We start from the raw sequence: 17,329 nt of genomic DNA, 5'->3' as shown, positions 1-17,329 counted from the left end.
CATAATGTAATGCATAAACTTTACAAATGACAGACTTTGCCTGAAGCCGTCCTGCCACGGGACGATGCAGCTACCGTTGACACTGTCGCAGGCGGGACATCCAACCTGACGGTGTGTGTGCCGTCGACACGCGGGACGAGATGGTTAACACGATTTGCACTCTCAGCGCTCTCGTGCGGCCGTATTTATTTGGCTCGCGTTGCGTAATGCTGTACGGCGATCTGAAATTCGTATTTGTAGAAGTTATTCATTAACTCAACTGCATTTTCATCCCATTTTCGGTTTCAAACTGAATATAGTTAAGGTACAGTGTCTAATGACGGTTAATGCATAATATCCATGTTCTAGATGTTGCATTGACTACCAACACTCTCAGGTTTTATTATAATAAATCGTAGCTAAAACGACTCATTTTCGAGATATCCTCAATGTGCTGATGCTTTGAAAGAGATTACATTCGTACCACGTACTCTATGAGAAACAAAACCCACCAAATACGTGTTTAACGCCATACAATATTGCTTCTCCTAGGTTCTGCTTGTGACGTAAAATGACGTCGCATCTCATTGGCCACGCTCCTCTCCACGACGCAAAAATGTAACAAGCTTGATTCTTTCTTCACGCTCCACAGTGTAATGTAACATGGAATTCCACGTTGTATCGTCACCAGGTTCTCGTCCACGTGCGTTTTCACGTCCCGTGAGAGGAGGGCTTGAACGCCAACGTAACATGCAGAACACATTTCACCGAGCCAGAATGAATCTTAGTTCTTTTCAGTAGTCGGCTGCGAGGAACAGTCTCGGACCTTAAGAAACTGTTTTTTCTTATGGATAACTTCAATTAGTGTATTCATGGCCTACTTGTCGTTGTCAGACATGAACAATTTAGTGCGTAGTAAGAATAACAAGTTCTGCGTCAATATCATTATTCTTCTTGACTTTTGTCTCCGTGCATTTTTTCCTATTAATGACGGAAGAACGAACGTCAGTTCCATGTCTCATAAGGCAGCTTTTACTTCGAAGAGGAATATTCAGATCAACAAAATGTTTTGTTTCATAGAATACTACAAATACAGTGAAGTACAGTACATTGTAAGAGAATGCCAGAACGTTGTTACCTTAAAGCGAGGCTAGATTCCTGTCTATTGTGCTTCGTTTCTGTCCGGTTCAGGCTGGCGAGTCACCATGACATAAAAATTTCTTACACCCCGAACAAGCGAAGTCGGATCTTGGCGATAAAGGCAACATTGTGGCATGTTGTGCTTTGGAAGCAAACGATTACAGCTGCCCTTGTATTCCAAGTAAGTTTGTAGTTGTAATATTCGCTTCCTAGAGAATGAATACAAAATAATAATATTTGACGCTCGGTTTTTATTCTTCTACAGATATTTTCAAAATGTACCGTTGTCCTTCAGTGCAAAAATTTTGCTTCTTTATACTATACTGTTTGCACCTTTTTCTTGCCGCGCGTCGTAGCCGTGTGATTGATTAATGCGCTTCAATAAAATTTATGCAGCGAAGTGAGTAAGTGATTAGTCGCACTGCTAGACTTTCTAACTTTGTCTAGGTGATGTTTTCTGAAAAAAAACTGTGCCTGAATGGTGCCATGTAGTGAATCAAACAGCTTGTTGGACTTCGCTTTGCGTCCCGTTGAACTTGGAACTAGCATTGATAGGAACTGTCTCGACTCTTTAACGACATTTGATTTATAGCTTCTGAAAAGAAATCGTTCCACTGTATTTTGTATCATGCAGAGCCTGATGAGAAAGGGTTAGCGCTTATCAGCATGCAGCGTGTCCATTTACATTTATCTGTATCGTCGTTTACACTCTTGACAACGGCTTTGACTTCGTGTGCCTGGATAACCTACGATGTTTGATAATAAATTCAGCAAATAAGAGGAATTTTCTTACGTTTGCTGCGTAGTTGCCGTTAATATGATTTACAGGGGAGAGGTTTTTTGCACTTTTTTCGTGCTGAACCACTTACAATTTTCTGTTTCATTCAAAAGAACGAAGGGCAATCTCATACCTTAACTGCGAGCATGTGGAAAAGGAGGAGGCTATTGTATAATATTTCTTGGTTTATAGAAAATTAGTGTTCCTAGCAGTTAGTTACCACGACCCCGAAAATTTGATGATGAGATATACTGTATCTGTTATTTGCGTGGCTAATATTACAAACGCTGCGCCATAATAAGGCTTCCACGACGTAGTCCTCCGCAAAACATCCTCAATTTTGCTTAGGAGTATCGTTGACGATACAGAGGGGTAAAGATCCTTAAAGATTTAGTTTTTACGCAATTCCAGCATTGTGTTGGTATCAAGATCAACAGCTCAATATATTTGTAATTTATTAATTAAGGGCTCCACCCGAATTGTACGTAATATTTTTAATAGTGAATAGTTTGGAACATTTCCGTTCATTCTCAAACCATTACCTACATTAGATGTGCAGTGTTGTTAACAGAATATAAAATATAAAATTTTCAAACATTTTGTGCACAGATTAGTGCAGTATTATTCTGTTTTCATATGCTTTGTCTCTCTTGAGATCATACATAGATACTGCATTGACAAAGGTCTCGCGCGTTGTCATATTATTTTATACATTAATGATATGTCATCAGTTAAAGGCTTTACTGAAGTATGAATCATTTTGAAAAAGAGCAAAAAGTTATTGTATTTCAATTCGTACTGTTCGTGCGTCAATTTGTCTGCCCACTTTATCTTCCGTTTATGTATTTCCCATTCTTCAAGTATTTGCAAGAGAGATCAGGACTACCTGTAATAAGATATGTCACTTCAGTAGCTCTGCGTGGCGCAGCAATTACGGAAGTATCGTTGCATTTGTGCTTCGTTTTGTAATTGACGTCTAGAATCTTGTTTCATTGCTAGTCCTGTGGCACCTCCTTCTCACAACTTCTGCGCCTTTTTTCCGTGTTTGTGCCATGGCAAGTGACAATTTACGAGACTGATTTTATCCGCAGCATAACCTGTGTAGAGATCACACTGTTATCAGACGCAGCGAGATCATTCATCGAGACGACCATTTTGATGCATCTTTGGCCGTATTTCTAAGTCAAAGCCGGAAGGCACTGAGATGGATGAGGCCCGAAAAAGAAGCTAGAACGCTATTTCAGCGTAATTTTATAGTTTATGAAAGTAAAGATGTAATTGTATTAGAAGTTCCGAAACAAAATAAATATAATGACCATTGATAGAAAACGAATGTGCAGGATTGCAAATGTATGTTATTCTGCAAGGGCTATCAAATTTTTGTTTTGTTTTTAATGCTTCATTCAGGTAAAAGATTTTTTTAAAAGAAACGGTTTTATATCATTTCTTACGTATTTGGATGTATGTCTCACATGGTGATGTGATCCATGTATCTTAATTCAATCCATCATAAGCGAAGTTTTTCGTAAAGACATTTTAACCCTTGAACGTGATATTTACCCTAGACGCAGAGAGATGGGGTACACAGATCCCGTCCCGTGGAGGAGAGTGGTGCTGTCAGCAAGGATATGCAGCAACCAACATGTCACTGACATTGCCAGAACCCATATAATAATGTTGACATCATAGAAACAGAAAAAGACAAGGAAGAACAAGCGAAGATATTTTCGAAAACTGAAACCCTTTTTATACTGCAGTCGGGAAACACAAATCTTGGAATTTCTGCGTGATGAAGGAGAGACAGTACCTGTAAGCAGGTACACAAAAGATACTATTTTGTGGGATTAACTTCTGAAAGTGAAAAATATTTTCCGATTGCAGTAAGGCCATAAAAAGACGACTGCAGGATAAGAGAAGCAGTTGTGCATAAAATGGAAGCGACAACTCGGCTAAACACTCGGACGTACAATATTATCAGTCACTCCCAGAAAACCTGAGAAATCACCCAATACCTGTGTAAACTGTCACTGCACTGGAAAATGAAACTAATTTACTCAAATACGTCGCACTGACTATGTGAAAAAAGTAATTGGTGCAGTGTTTTATTATTTAAATCACCATTCTGGAATGCTATAGTACCTCTTGTTATTGCATACAGGAGTTTAGTCGTACGCTCCCGGAATCACACAATAATGATCTACGTTTGACGATGATATTACGCGGTGCATGACGTAAACTGCGCGGGGGACCTGATACGGTGAGCACACAAAGCGTTACACGTGACGTAGACACCTCCAATATTTCATAAAAAGTTCAAGATAGCGGAACAAGTTTTGCGGTTTCGAGAGGTATCCAGAGGGGCGGTACCATTTCGTTGACTGAGATACTGAAGAAAGGAGTGATTAAATCGAATTGTTTTAACGATATTCGATACATTTTGGAATACTCGTTACTGATGACAGTGAATCTTTCAGCCAGATATGTCGAGAAGGTGGTAAATATATTGCCTGAAAAAAAAAGAAGGAGAGAGAGAGTGAAGCCCCCAAACGGAGAAGAGGAAACGTAATGAAACTTCACCGAATGAGAGGGTGCCTTATATTTTTGAAGTGATTGCAAAATTGAGTCATATTTACAAAGAACTGGGCAGTATAAATCCACGTGTTGTAAGTGGTCCAAGGTATCCTAGATACCGACGCTGGGACGGAGCTGCTTCCACACGTGTTCTGTCGGAGACAGATCAGGGGACCTTGCTGGCACGAGAGCACCACATCTCGCAGAAAGTTCAAAGAGACACGTCGTCCTGTTGAAAAACGGCGCCAAATGAGAGGTAACACATGAGGACGGTTGTGTCATCAGAGTTGCTTCAGTCACTCTCAGCTGTGACCTGAAATCAGACCCGATACCTCCCCAAACTGTGACGCCAGAAGTAACACCGCTGTGCCTCTCCGAAACATTGGAAGAATGGGACCAGTCCCCAGGGCGCCACGATTCGTCGCTGAACACAGTGCGACCCGACCCATCATCAGTTTATGCTTCTCGGTCACTGCACTTCTCCAAACACAGCTGTTTGCAATGTGACGTTAAAGGCAGTCTACGCATGGAACGGTAATTCCCTAGTCCAGATCAGTGGCGTGGGATGATATAGAATGTTGCAGCGTATCGTTCACTTGTTCTCGGATGACTTGATTTGAAGAGGCTATGTTTTGCTAGGCGCACAGTACCGCGATCCTCCCTTGTGGTGGTAAGATATGGTTCCCGGAAACTTGACGATGAGTATGCCTGTCCTCACCTTCTCATGCAGTCCAGCATCGCGCCACTACTACATCCGAGTGCCCCAAAAATGTGGATATTGCACCATTCGACCAGCGGACCAAATGGAGACCCACAATGAGATCCCTTTCAAACTCTCCCAGTTGCTGATAATGCTGTCTCATACGAGTACGCAACATCTCTGTGTCCTTCGCAGTAACCCTCAACATCTGACGTTGTTCACGCCCCTCTCTCCCCTACGATACCTGTAACAATATTGCTGCATCTGGCGTTTATTCTATCTGTGACAGGTAACTGCAACTAAAAATCATTTACGTACCCGCCGATGATAATGATGATGATGATGATGTGTGTGTGTGTGTGTGTGTGTTTACGAACTTACAAAGAAATGGCTCTGAGCACTATGGGACTTAACATCTATGGTCATCAGTCCCCTAGAACTTAGAACTACTTAAACCTAACTAACCTAAGGACATCACACAACACCCAGTCATCACGAGGCAGAGAAAATCCCTGACCCCGCCGGGAATCGAACCCGGGAACCCGGGCGCGGGATACGAACTTACAGTACACTGAATCCTACCATGTATTCGAGTGCTTCACACTTTGTCAGGCAGTGTTTGATGATCAAGGCCGCTGACTCCCCGTTATGCCGTGTCTTCGTGATGACAGAGATGGAACTCCGATGTCGTGATAGTCTGGGCTGTCGCATTAAAAGACATTTCCCGCACTGCTTTTCGAAAAGTATCACAGAAAAGTATAACTTAGCCGCCGACATTGAGGTCGTTGAGCAGGTGTACTAGCTCAGTTAGGCAACGTCGGGGAAGAAAATGCCTTACAGCGTTGCCCAATGAAACATTCGCTGAAGTGATTGAAGGAAAAACCTAAATCATACCTACAGTGCGAGGAATTTAACCTCACGTCTTCAGCATACAAGTCTATTGGCGTGACCATTGCGCTACATCCCGCGAATATCCTCTGTGCAGAAGCTCGCAGTCAGTTTTAACATGCATCCACACTGATCTCTTTCGACATACTCCCCGCATTACACTACGTCGCATCCCGTGGATCCCACGGAAAGTGGAACCTGGAATGTAGATAGAGTAAGGATAGAGTAGTTCTTCAACCGAGTAAAAGGAGTTGCCCAACGGAAAGTTCATTAATTCAGCCTATAACACCACCACATTATCTACACAACAATTAATGTGCTCATGTAAGTTGTTGATCACATGTGCATCTGACTCCTTTGTGCGCTAATATCAATGTCTTTGTAGTCTTTGGTTCTCATGATATTTTCATGATTTTCTCTAGTTTTTTGACAAGATAAATATTGATAATGACAAAAGATGTTAATCAACATTTATATTTTTAAGTATTTGTCAAAAATACCAAGTTTTTTAAAAGGTTTTTACAGAATATTGTGGAATTTGCACTGGGTGTAATACTTACATCACTCTTTCGTATTCAGTAAATACAGTCCCTGTCAGCTGAGTTTCCCCAGAAAATGATATCTTAACTTATTGATGAATGGACACAGAATAAACTATTTTATTCCGTCGTAAATCGCCTACAGCAGTAATCATCTGTGCAGCAAAAATAGCTAAACTAAGGCGCTTCATTAATTCTGGACAGTGGGTTTTCCATTTAAGGTTGTAACTTCCCTATAGTTCCAAAAACTTAACACTTTCTACTTCTTGTATTTCATCTTTCGAGAAACCTATTTGTAAAGGATTTGGAGTTCTGGCAGAAGTACTGAACTGTATGTACTAAGTATTAAAGTTCAGTGATAATGCATTATCCTGGAATCACTGTTCCAATATTCATTAGCTGTCTTTTCAACAAGGCAAATAGTACTGCTTTTCATTCCTGTACTTGTACCGTCTGCGAAAATGATACAATTGAGCTTCCACAGGTGGACAGAATCTTTCAGGAAGACAATGCCCCTCGTCGCAGGTCTGGAAATGCCCTGTAGTGATTAAGAATCCAACTGAAATGCCCTCCTTGGGACCAGCTTCATAGTTTTGTTCTGTTACTGGGTAATATACCTTGCATCTTCCTACCGTGCAAACATCTTGGCACCACGACGCCTATTATAATCTATCGGTAACTTATCGAGATACTTCCGACTAATGAAACTGCTCTCAATAGAATTTGATTGTTACACTAACGCGATCCGACTGCGTTGAATTCATGTATGCGCAAAAAAAGTGTGTCTGGATTTACCGCGCGACTTTGCCGGTGCGATGGAGGTTACCTCGGGCGCAAGATGCAAAAACTCCAAAACGCCACCGGATGCCCTCATCTGTCGCCGGCACGACACGCATCGTATTTGAATAGCGCGGTAAGGGCAAGGAGTAAGGGCGTCAGCGGACGCGAGACTCGATTCCTCTATTGCCGTAGGACGTGCTGGCCATTCGTATCTGTCAGATGGCTGTCCGCGATTGCGAGCCTTTACACAGTTTCTCGCTTTAATGCGTCTCCAAGGGCGGAATCGGGAAAGGCGAGAGCGGGGCCTGCATCCGTCATCGCGACGTGGGTGACGGCGCCGGCAGGCGTCGCCGCGAAAGCACTAAGCGCCTCGCCGAGGTCGCCCCGCCGGTGCCAGCAAGTGGTCCAGATTGCTCCACTGCGCACCGCCTCGTCCCTGGCCTTGGCAGCACTGCCTGCACTCTAAATCTTCGCTGTACAGGAAGTCGCTCTGTTTTAAGCAAGGCCGCCATCGTGTCCGGGAGTCTCGTCCTTACCGTTCTAGGAACTGGGACGAATGAGTGATGATGGAGCACAGCACTGGCAGCCAAGGTGTGGAAAAGTTCATGACGCGGCAGAGGATACCGGATCACGACAGAAGCGCAGGGAGCCCTTGTACTTTGGTCTTCGTCAATTGATCTTTGCTCTACTGTCACTGTTTGAAGACCAGCGAGACCACCTGTGAAAAGGCTGAATAACCACCACTTACAGTGTGGACTGCTGGGAGGCGCACAAGAAGAGTTTCAGTGAGTTTCTGAAAGATACGGACAGGATGGGAAGCCAGGCCGACTCCAGTGCTGGGCCCAGTTGCGCTAGGTCTCTCGCTTGAGGATCAATGGTGCGAACAGCCCGATGGAGGTGATCCCGCAGATTCTCGACTGTGCTTAAATCCTAGGAGTGTGGTGGCCACAGGAGTACAGTAAATTCATCCTGGTGCGCGTCGAACCATGCACTTACATTGTGAGCTGTGTGACCCATTGCATTTTCCTGCTGATAGATGCCATCGTGTCGAGGAAAAACAAGATGCTGTAGGGCTGGACACGGTCCCCAAGGATAGATGCGTACTTGTGCTGATACGTTGTCCGTTTTGGAATGACGAGATCACTCAGGGAATGCACTCCAGCCTGGACTGTTCAGACACTGGTTGCAGGATGTTTACTAACAGACGTTTCAGGCCGTTCACAGCAATGGCCATGTGACCGACGGTGCATAAAACGTGCTTCATCTGGAAAGCACCGAGCGAGGTGGCGCAGTGAGCATTCCAGAGGACGCAGTTCAGTCCGGCCATCCTTTTTTACGTTTTCCGTAGTTTCCCTAAATCTTTTCAGGCAAATGCCGGGATGGTTCCTTTGAAAGGGTACGCCCGACTTCCTTCCCGAATCCGATGAGGCTGATAACCTCGCAGTTTGGTCTTCTCCCCCAAAATCAACCCAACCCAACTCATCTGGAAAGCCATCTGCCAGTGGACGTCCAGTTGTAATGGCCCGCGTCGTTGAGGAGACACTGTTTCTTGCCTCGTGTTTCATGTGGGCGGTCAGTTGCTCATCACTTGCACGTCTATTTACCCGTACATATCACCGCCGTCATTCAACCCGTCATCTACCTGTGGTGCACCACAGTGCCCTCGGTGACAGTTTTGAACAGCACCATTTTGCCATGTTCGGTATACTTCAACCACGGCGCCATGTGAACAGTTTACAAACTTAGCCGTTTCGGAAGAAATACTTCCACCCTTGAACCTAAAGCAAATAATCATGCGCATTTGGACGTCAGGGATATCCTCCGTTTCCGCATTACGACAACGAGTGCACTGTTAAACACGTCCGCCCCCCACCCCCGACGTGCTTTATATACCCTCCACTGCTAGTGCTGCTACTTGCCGCCTGTGAGTGGTCATTGTCGCTGACGTCGAACATATGCCGTGATCACATTAATGTGATTGGACCGTGTATTTTGTGTGGCTGAAGAGTTTTCTTTCAACAATAATTTAATTTTAAATTAGTTTTGCAGCACAAGCCATTTATCGTCAGCAGTTTGTATTACACCTTTAACTGGTGCATTACACGGATCAATATGCTTCTGTCTTGTGTTTGAGACTCGCATACTAGCCCAGTTACTTTGTTGCGAATAGTTTGCCAGATTAGTGGCGCACCTGACAGGAAACGCCTGAATCACTAATAAGGGATGCATACAGCGAACGTGCCACCGATTTTTCGCAACATTCATATTTAGAGGTAATAAACGCTGCTGTAGTAGAAACCGAGATGCAAAGTTCTATGAGCCTGTTGAATACTACATGACAGCGCCAGTCGTCGAGGAGCGGCGTTTGTGCGCAGGTTAAAGTGGCATACGAGAGGTTTGTCATAATTCTTTTCCCTAATTTTCCACCAAACAGTCACGCGATTTCTTTTCAATCGCCTCGGAGACTCAATTTTTGGACATGTCCGAAAGAACAAATACCACATGTACAATTAAGGCGAGGATGGCCAATGATCAGTTCAGTACAGATGCACCCCACGCTCGAATTCTTACGTGAATCGGCAAAATGCCGGAAATAACTAGGAAAAAGGACAAGGGGCGCTACATCGGTAGTGTCTGAATGAATTGAGAATTTCGGTGTGATGGGAAGCGTGCTAGGGTGGTCCCTGCAGTTGCGATGAACACTGTGTCCGGATGGCGCAGTGGTCAGCGCATCTGCCTAGTAAGCAGGAGTCCCGGGTTCGAATCCCAGTCCGGCACAAATTTTCAACTTTCCCAATTGATTTAAATCAATGCGTACTGGCAGTGTCATTAATCCGTGTGTGTATTGAATCATAGTGACTGCAGGATCAAAATGGTGTCTGTTGTTGCGGTCATGTTCGAAAGAACAGACACCGCATACATATATTCCAAAACAGCTGCTCAAATCAGGCATGAAACATAAAACTAAAAACCGCATTAAACACGTTTATGAAAACTGGAAGCAAGACAGTGTTAGGCCAGTGCTGGTGCGTTACATGCTTGTGCGTCTCCCACTGCTAGGTCACTAATTGAGCATGACGGTCCTAGGGGACATTCTGGGAGATGAACTGTAGTTTGATATTAGTGTCTTCCGTCAGTCCTCCGCGCCACATGGTTGCTTTTCTTGGAATTGGATTAGTTTCTGGTTATAATCCAAGGAGTAACTCATTCTTTGCTCATTTACTGGTTTGGGTGTGGTGGTGGTTTCCCAGGCGGTACAATGAACTCGCTTTCTAGATCGAAGCCACTGCCTAGCTGTTGCTGACGTGCATGTGTGATGTGTTATCAGGAATTATGTGCTCTTTATATCCTTACACAAGTACTTCAACAACCAGATGTATCATGTGTGTAATAAGATGCTGTCTGTAAGACCAGCCGCACAGTCCATGACTGCAGCGACTTTGTTTAAGCTTAGGGACTGATGACCTTAGCAGTTAAGCCCCGTAGGATTTCACACACACACACACACACACACACACACACAGTACGGATAAAAAAACACTCGACGTGATACTCATGTTTATTGGTACCATCAGTTTAAAAACTTTATCGGTTACTCTCCTCTAGTGGTGTTGACAACACTTTATGCTTGTAAGATCTGTTTTAAAAATCGGTAAAAATGAGTACCTAGTGATCTTTGCTAATCGGTATGAAATAATTATCATTTTGCACGTATCCGTCTCACCAAACACAGTTGGAAAAAAAAGCACATCATTGCAGGAAAATCGTATGTGAGCGATTAATTTATAAAATGAACAGGAAGGACAGTAATGTCCAAATGCGTGGCAAACTATATGTAGCAGCTACCTTTTCTTTGTACTTCAACATACCAAGAAAGCGAGGGCGTTGCAAACTTAACAGCAGGATGGACAGGATGAAATGTATCATTCACAGACGGTCATACAGAATCAAGTTTAATTTCACTTATATCATTCTATGGTTTGTTTGATTTACACACTGTCATACAGGCCATTGCATGATTTAAGTGCATGTATGTTAATTATTTTGTTCAGAAACGACAATTCGGCATCTAACTGCCGCATTGAGCCGAAATATCATATTGGAAATGAGTGTTTACCACACAAAACAATGTAATGATAGCATGTGGGCTGCTGAAGGTGACAGTGTGTTACCAAAACACGTCATGCCTACCTAGTGTCGGCCGCTATGGCGGAGTGGTTCCAGGCGCTTCAGTCCGGAACCGCGCTGCTGCTACCGTAGCAGGTTCGAATCCTGCCTCGGGCATGGATGTGTGTGATATCCTTAGGTTAGTTAGGTTTAATTAGTTCTAAATCTAGGGGATTGATGACCTCAGATGTTAGTCCCATAGTGCTTAGAGCCATTTGGGCCTACCTAGTATTGGAAACCCAAAAGTGGATGAAGCAAAAGTGTGACGTTCTGCAAATTTCGTGGGACCAACACTTGCCGCAACCATTTCCGATTTAATACAGGTGACTGAAGTGATGTAAGTAATTATTACACATGTGCTGTAGCGAACTATGGACGATAAATACCTTCTGTATTGTAAAATACTGACAAGACATTAACATTGTTTACGTCTCACAGAATGTAAATTTTTACTTTATCTTTGTTTTTAATTTTATTTGATTGGGTTTCAAGCAGAGCCCATGACATCAGACATTTTTATTTCACATAATGATGCAAACGAGACGTTGGTCTTACTTCATAACAAAATATAAAACATAAGCGAGCAAATAAATAATGAACAAATTTAGCCTGAGTGCAACATTACAATAAAAGCAACGAAATTTTAACATAAAATCCAATTGTATATATACAAAAGGAAACGACGCCAAATTTTAAAGTTCACTTTTACAAAGACGGATGAAACTGCAAATACATCTGGCCCTGGACCTATTCAAACATGTAATTTCTACGGCGCAAAGTAATACTTTTTCTTAAACGAGGCGTCGGGTTTCAGCACTGTATTTCAGAAATGTTCCTTAAAGAAAACCGTTTTAAACATATGGGTTCCAACGTTTTCTAGTTTTTTAACGTAATGAATGCTTTCAGTTGAACTGGAAGTGCCGATTCGTCGCGGAGAAATTTTGCAGGTGAAATATTATACACCGCTTGCCGCATCGTAGCTTTTCAAGACAACTTATGTTCCACACAGTGATCTCTCTCGTAACACAAATGGTCTCTCATTCCTTTTCGAGAAATCGTTGGTATTTACAAATCATCCGCAAAGAGTAACTAGGCATTACCGCAGCTGTGTGCTAGCATAGAAAGGCTATTTTGGAGTGAGTGCACGTCTATGGACGCCGCTGCTGTGTAGTGTGACACAGGCGCATTGGAGCGCATGAATGACGAGCCATACTGCCATGACGTCACAACCACGCTAGACTACGCGCGCTCGATGACGCCACTTCGTGGAAACCGAGGCCATGATGGAAAAATTGCTGCCTCCACCCCGCTCTACGGCTTCGTGTTTGTGCTCGCTGCCGCTGTATTAATTCTAGCTGCACACGTCAAGCTGCGTTTAAGGACATACACGTAAATAAACTCATCTTTAAATGTCAGCACTTCGGGAGCTGACCTTTACACACTGTGAAGCAGCGCTGACTATTTGTCGCTGATAAAACTGTCTCCTCATTACCTCTGAAAGAAGAAATGAATGATTTAAACTTCATCTGTTAATTTCGTGTTCAGCTGTGTTAAGGTTTTTCCTTGATTAAGAATTTATTTGTGATTAAGAATTTATTTGTTGCCGTAAATATAACAGAGCTGAAATTGTATATTTAACGGATATCAGAAAAACATACCAGTAAGTTTGTATGTGAACAGTACTGGCAAGATTTTCTCACTTAGTACTCACGTAGCTATAAAATTTCTCGCAAATCAGTACTAATTCCTGTATTCTTCAACTTGGGATACCACAACGTAATGCCCTTGACATCGGCGACATTTTCCCATAAGCTACCAAAACAAGATAGTCGTTGTACCAAAACAAGCTAGTCGTTGGTCATATTTTGACACTGCATCAATACGGTTCAGTCCATATCGCAAAGAATTTTTTAATTACTTGCGAGGTGTAAACAAAATCTAAAATGAGCAATGTAATGCAATTTTCATCCGTTACCTGACTTTTATACTGGGATTTTGTTGTTGGCCTGATCGATTATGCCAGTCATGCAATGAGTTATTCCTTGATTTGTGAAAATTTCTACTGTCCTGGACAGTCCAACTTATATATAGACGGTGTTACTTGCTAATACCGTTACACCAAATTCGTGTATGTCGTAGACATTGCGTATATAATAAAACTTGTCATCAAAGATTTTTCGAAGTTATTTCTTTAATTAGGAAAAATGTAATCTTAGAAGATTTTACACTCTACATTGTTAATCTTCTCGTCTGAGAAATAACAGCTGAGACCCTAACCATGCCGCAAATCAAATGGTTCAGCATGCATCGTCACTGTTTGAAGCAAGCGCTTCACATTGCCCATCTACGCAAGACTTGTAGAGAAAGTAGTACCTACCATTTTTCTCTTTGTAAAGGGGAAGTCTAGGACGACGATATCCCGTCAGGCCGAGTCTCAGACCATGGAAACAAATGTTAAATCAGACGAAGAGAATAAAATTCTACTCCAGCACATGCTATTACGTGCTGCGTACCTAAAAAAAATTTCGATTTTTGTAACTTTGACTAAATTTCGTTGATCGCTATAGTGGTAAATATTGTTGAAGGTTGTTCTCAGTTTCAGTCAACTCCGTCACGTGATGTCATTCGGATTTTTTTGTTGATACAGGTTACACTCTGTGGCTAACAGAGCGTTCTTAATCGTAAATGGGGCATCATTTTGTAAAGAGAATATTTCATAGTAATCCGTTAGTTTCTTGTAAATTCCAAAAACTATTTAGAATCACTGACAACTGCTTTTGTAATTAATCCTTCCAGACACGACTTTCAGTCATTTTAAGTGTACTTTACCGGTACCGAACGCTGTAACGGAGTAGTCGTTCCGATTTTGTACTTCAAACAATGCATTTACAAATTTCATTGTGTACTTCCACGTTTCTACGAGTCGTTGTTATGGGAAAAATAAACTTATGAAGAATGAGCATATTAAACTTCTAGTTTTCGTATTCATTTGATACGGCAGAGATTTTCAACTTTTAAATACTTTTTAAGAATTATGTTTATTTCGCTTCTTTCAGAATATAGACTGGATTATGTGATATTTTCTTATCCAGGCATGCACTTTAACTTTACGAAACTTCCCTCGAGACATTTTTGCACAAAGCAACAATATTTTTGAGGCTGAGACATTAAGAAAGGGGACTGGAACACGCTCATAGCTTCTGAACAGTCTAATTAGGTAATAAAATTTCTTAAGTGTTTTGCTTTGCGCATTGTCGCTCCAGATTCGATATCAATTCCATATTCGTTTCCAAAGAAACATCACAAGCTAACAGTGTTAGCTTTGTGATCTGTCAGATTTACAGGATGTTCAAAATGGTAATATTGTACCCGCTGAAAGGAACAAGCAATATTTTTCCGCACTTTTACTGTCCAGTCACAAACGAAAGTACACACGATACAGCAGTACATTTGTTATTGTTACTTGATGACGGTATTCGAAGTAGAGCCACAGCTACTCTTTGTCTTCAAAAGATTCATTTCAGTTAGACAATTTTGAGTTTGGCCGGCATTTGATTTTTTTTAACTCTGAGTTGACAAAAGTCATGGGATACCTCCTAATATCTTGTCGAACCTCCTTTTTTCCGGAGTTGTACAACAGCTACCGTGGCTGTGATTCAACAAGCCGTTGGAAGTCCCTGCAGAAATATTGAACCATGCTAATTCTATAGCTTCCCACAATTGCGAAAGTGTAACCAGTGCAGGATGTTGAACACGAACTGACCTCTCGATTTTGTCCTATAAAAGTTCGATTGGATTCATGTCGGGCGATTTGGCTGGCCGAATCATTCGCTGGAATTGTCCAGAATGTTCTTCAAACCAATCGCGAGCAACTGTGGTCTTGTGACATGACATCGTCGTTTGGGAACATGAAGTCCATGAATGGATGCAAATGGTCTCCATGTGACCGAACATAACCATTTCCAGTCAATGATCAGTTCGTTTGGGCCAGAAGGCTCACTCTGTTCCATGTAAACACAGCCCCCATCACCATACAACCACTACCAGCTTTTACAATGCCCCGTTGACAATTTGAGTGGCCGTGCGGTTCTAGGCGCTGCTGTCTGGAACCGCGAGACCGCAGACGTTGGGTCTCATAGTGCTCAGAGCCATTTGAACCATTTTTTGACAACTTGAGTCCATGGTTTCGTGGGGTCTGTGCCACAGTAGAACCGTATCATCAGCTCTTGCTAACTGAAATCAGTACTCATATAACCAGTCCACGGCTTCCCAGTCGTCTAGTTAGTGCCCAACCTATATGATAACAAGCCCAGGAGAGGCGCTGTGGGAGATGTGCTGTTGGCAAAGGCACACGGGTGGGTCGTCTGCTGCCATTATTTCACGCAGTGTTGCTGCGTTAGCATTGACAACTCTACGCAAACGCCGCTGCTGTTTGTCGTAAATTGAAGGCCGTCGGCCACTGCGTTGCCCATGCCGAGAGATAATGCCTGGAATTTAGTATTCTTGGCGCACTCTTGACACTGTCGACTCGGAATACTGAATTCCGTAACTATTTCCGGAAAGGAATGTCCCATGCGTTTAGCTCCAATTACCATTCCACGTTCAAAGTCTGTTAATTCCGGTCGTGCGACCCTAAACACGTCGGAAACCTGTTCTCATGATTCACTCGAGTACAAATGACAGCTCCGCCTACGCACTGCTCTCTTATACCTTCTGTACGCGATACTACCACCATTTGTGTATGTGCATATCGCTATCCCATAACTTTTGTCACCTCATTGTATAGTAAACACAGAGACGGAAAACTTTAGTCTGTGAACACAACAGTCACACTTTTCTTTGAGAGTGGAGACCGAGATTTATAAATTGAGGACTAGCTAACCATTGACCTAGACGATTTGGAAAACAGCGTATAAGTGCCGTTCATTTATATCATCGTGGCCAAAGTTTGCCTTCTCTGAAACAACGAATTCCAGCCAAGTCCGGTTTGAATAACCGATTTGCAGAAAACATCTGAGGATGTTGGGCAGTCGCAGCGATCCACATAAACGTGATGACCACGAAATACTAAAAAGTATTATTTTTGTAGCGTGTCCTAGAAAAAATCATGGTTTTCAGTATTGGTTTTGCGAACTCTACCTTCTCAATAATTTTGCATTTGATTTGACAAAATCATTTTTAACACCCAAAAAGTGCAGTTTTCTAGATACAGTGCTACGTCAAATACAGCATTTATTGGACAGTTCGTCAGAATTACTTTTCGAATTGTGTGAGTTTAGCTTTAAACGATATCGGCATTACACATACCATTTCGACTGTCCAGCAGACAGAGTAACGTCGAGAACAGCGGCTGGGTATCTTAAAATCATTGTCATATTTTCACCCTTCTACAACCCAATATTTCCTCCTGGTAGCTTTATTGTTTTCTACTCGCATAGGTACTGTGTTGTGTCCTGTACGCTTTAACGTAGCTTCCCCCATTGCGGTTGCCTCACACGTTTAAGGCATGACTAACCACTGTAGTGATGCCATCTGCTTTACGTAACGCGACAGGTTTTGTGATTCAACAAGTAGAAGGTAGCACAATACGCACTTCTCTACGCTTCCATTGCCTTTAACCTAATGTTCACATTTGTTAGACTGTCATACTGCTCATAAACTTGAAAAAAAAAATTATGAACTATCGATATACTTCCGTTTTCCAATGCAATCTGTTTTTGTGGAAGTATCAAATGGTTCAAATGGCTCTGAGCACTATGGGACTTAACATCTGTGGTCATCAGCCCC

At 42.5% G+C, this 17,329-nt stretch overlaps 1 protein-coding gene and 1 non-coding gene across 2 annotated transcripts in view; both read left to right on the top strand.

Moving 5' to 3' along the window:
• The window catches only part of LOC124776338 (cytohesin-1), a 213,509-nt gene that overhangs the window by 44,200 nt on the left and 151,980 nt on the right, over window positions 1-17,329 (top strand). The window lies entirely within an intron of this gene.
• Trnat-agu lies at window positions 10,082-10,154 on the top strand. The gene has a single exon. It is a non-coding gene; the product is annotated as a tRNA-Thr (tRNA).

The sequence above is a fragment of the Schistocerca piceifrons genome, chromosome 2 (genome assembly GCF_021461385.2).
Source record: "Schistocerca piceifrons isolate TAMUIC-IGC-003096 chromosome 2, iqSchPice1.1, whole genome shotgun sequence".
In the NCBI taxonomy this organism is placed as follows: Eukaryota; Metazoa; Arthropoda; class Insecta; order Orthoptera; family Acrididae; genus Schistocerca; species Schistocerca piceifrons.
This window is presented reverse-complemented; position numbering and strand designations above follow the sequence as displayed.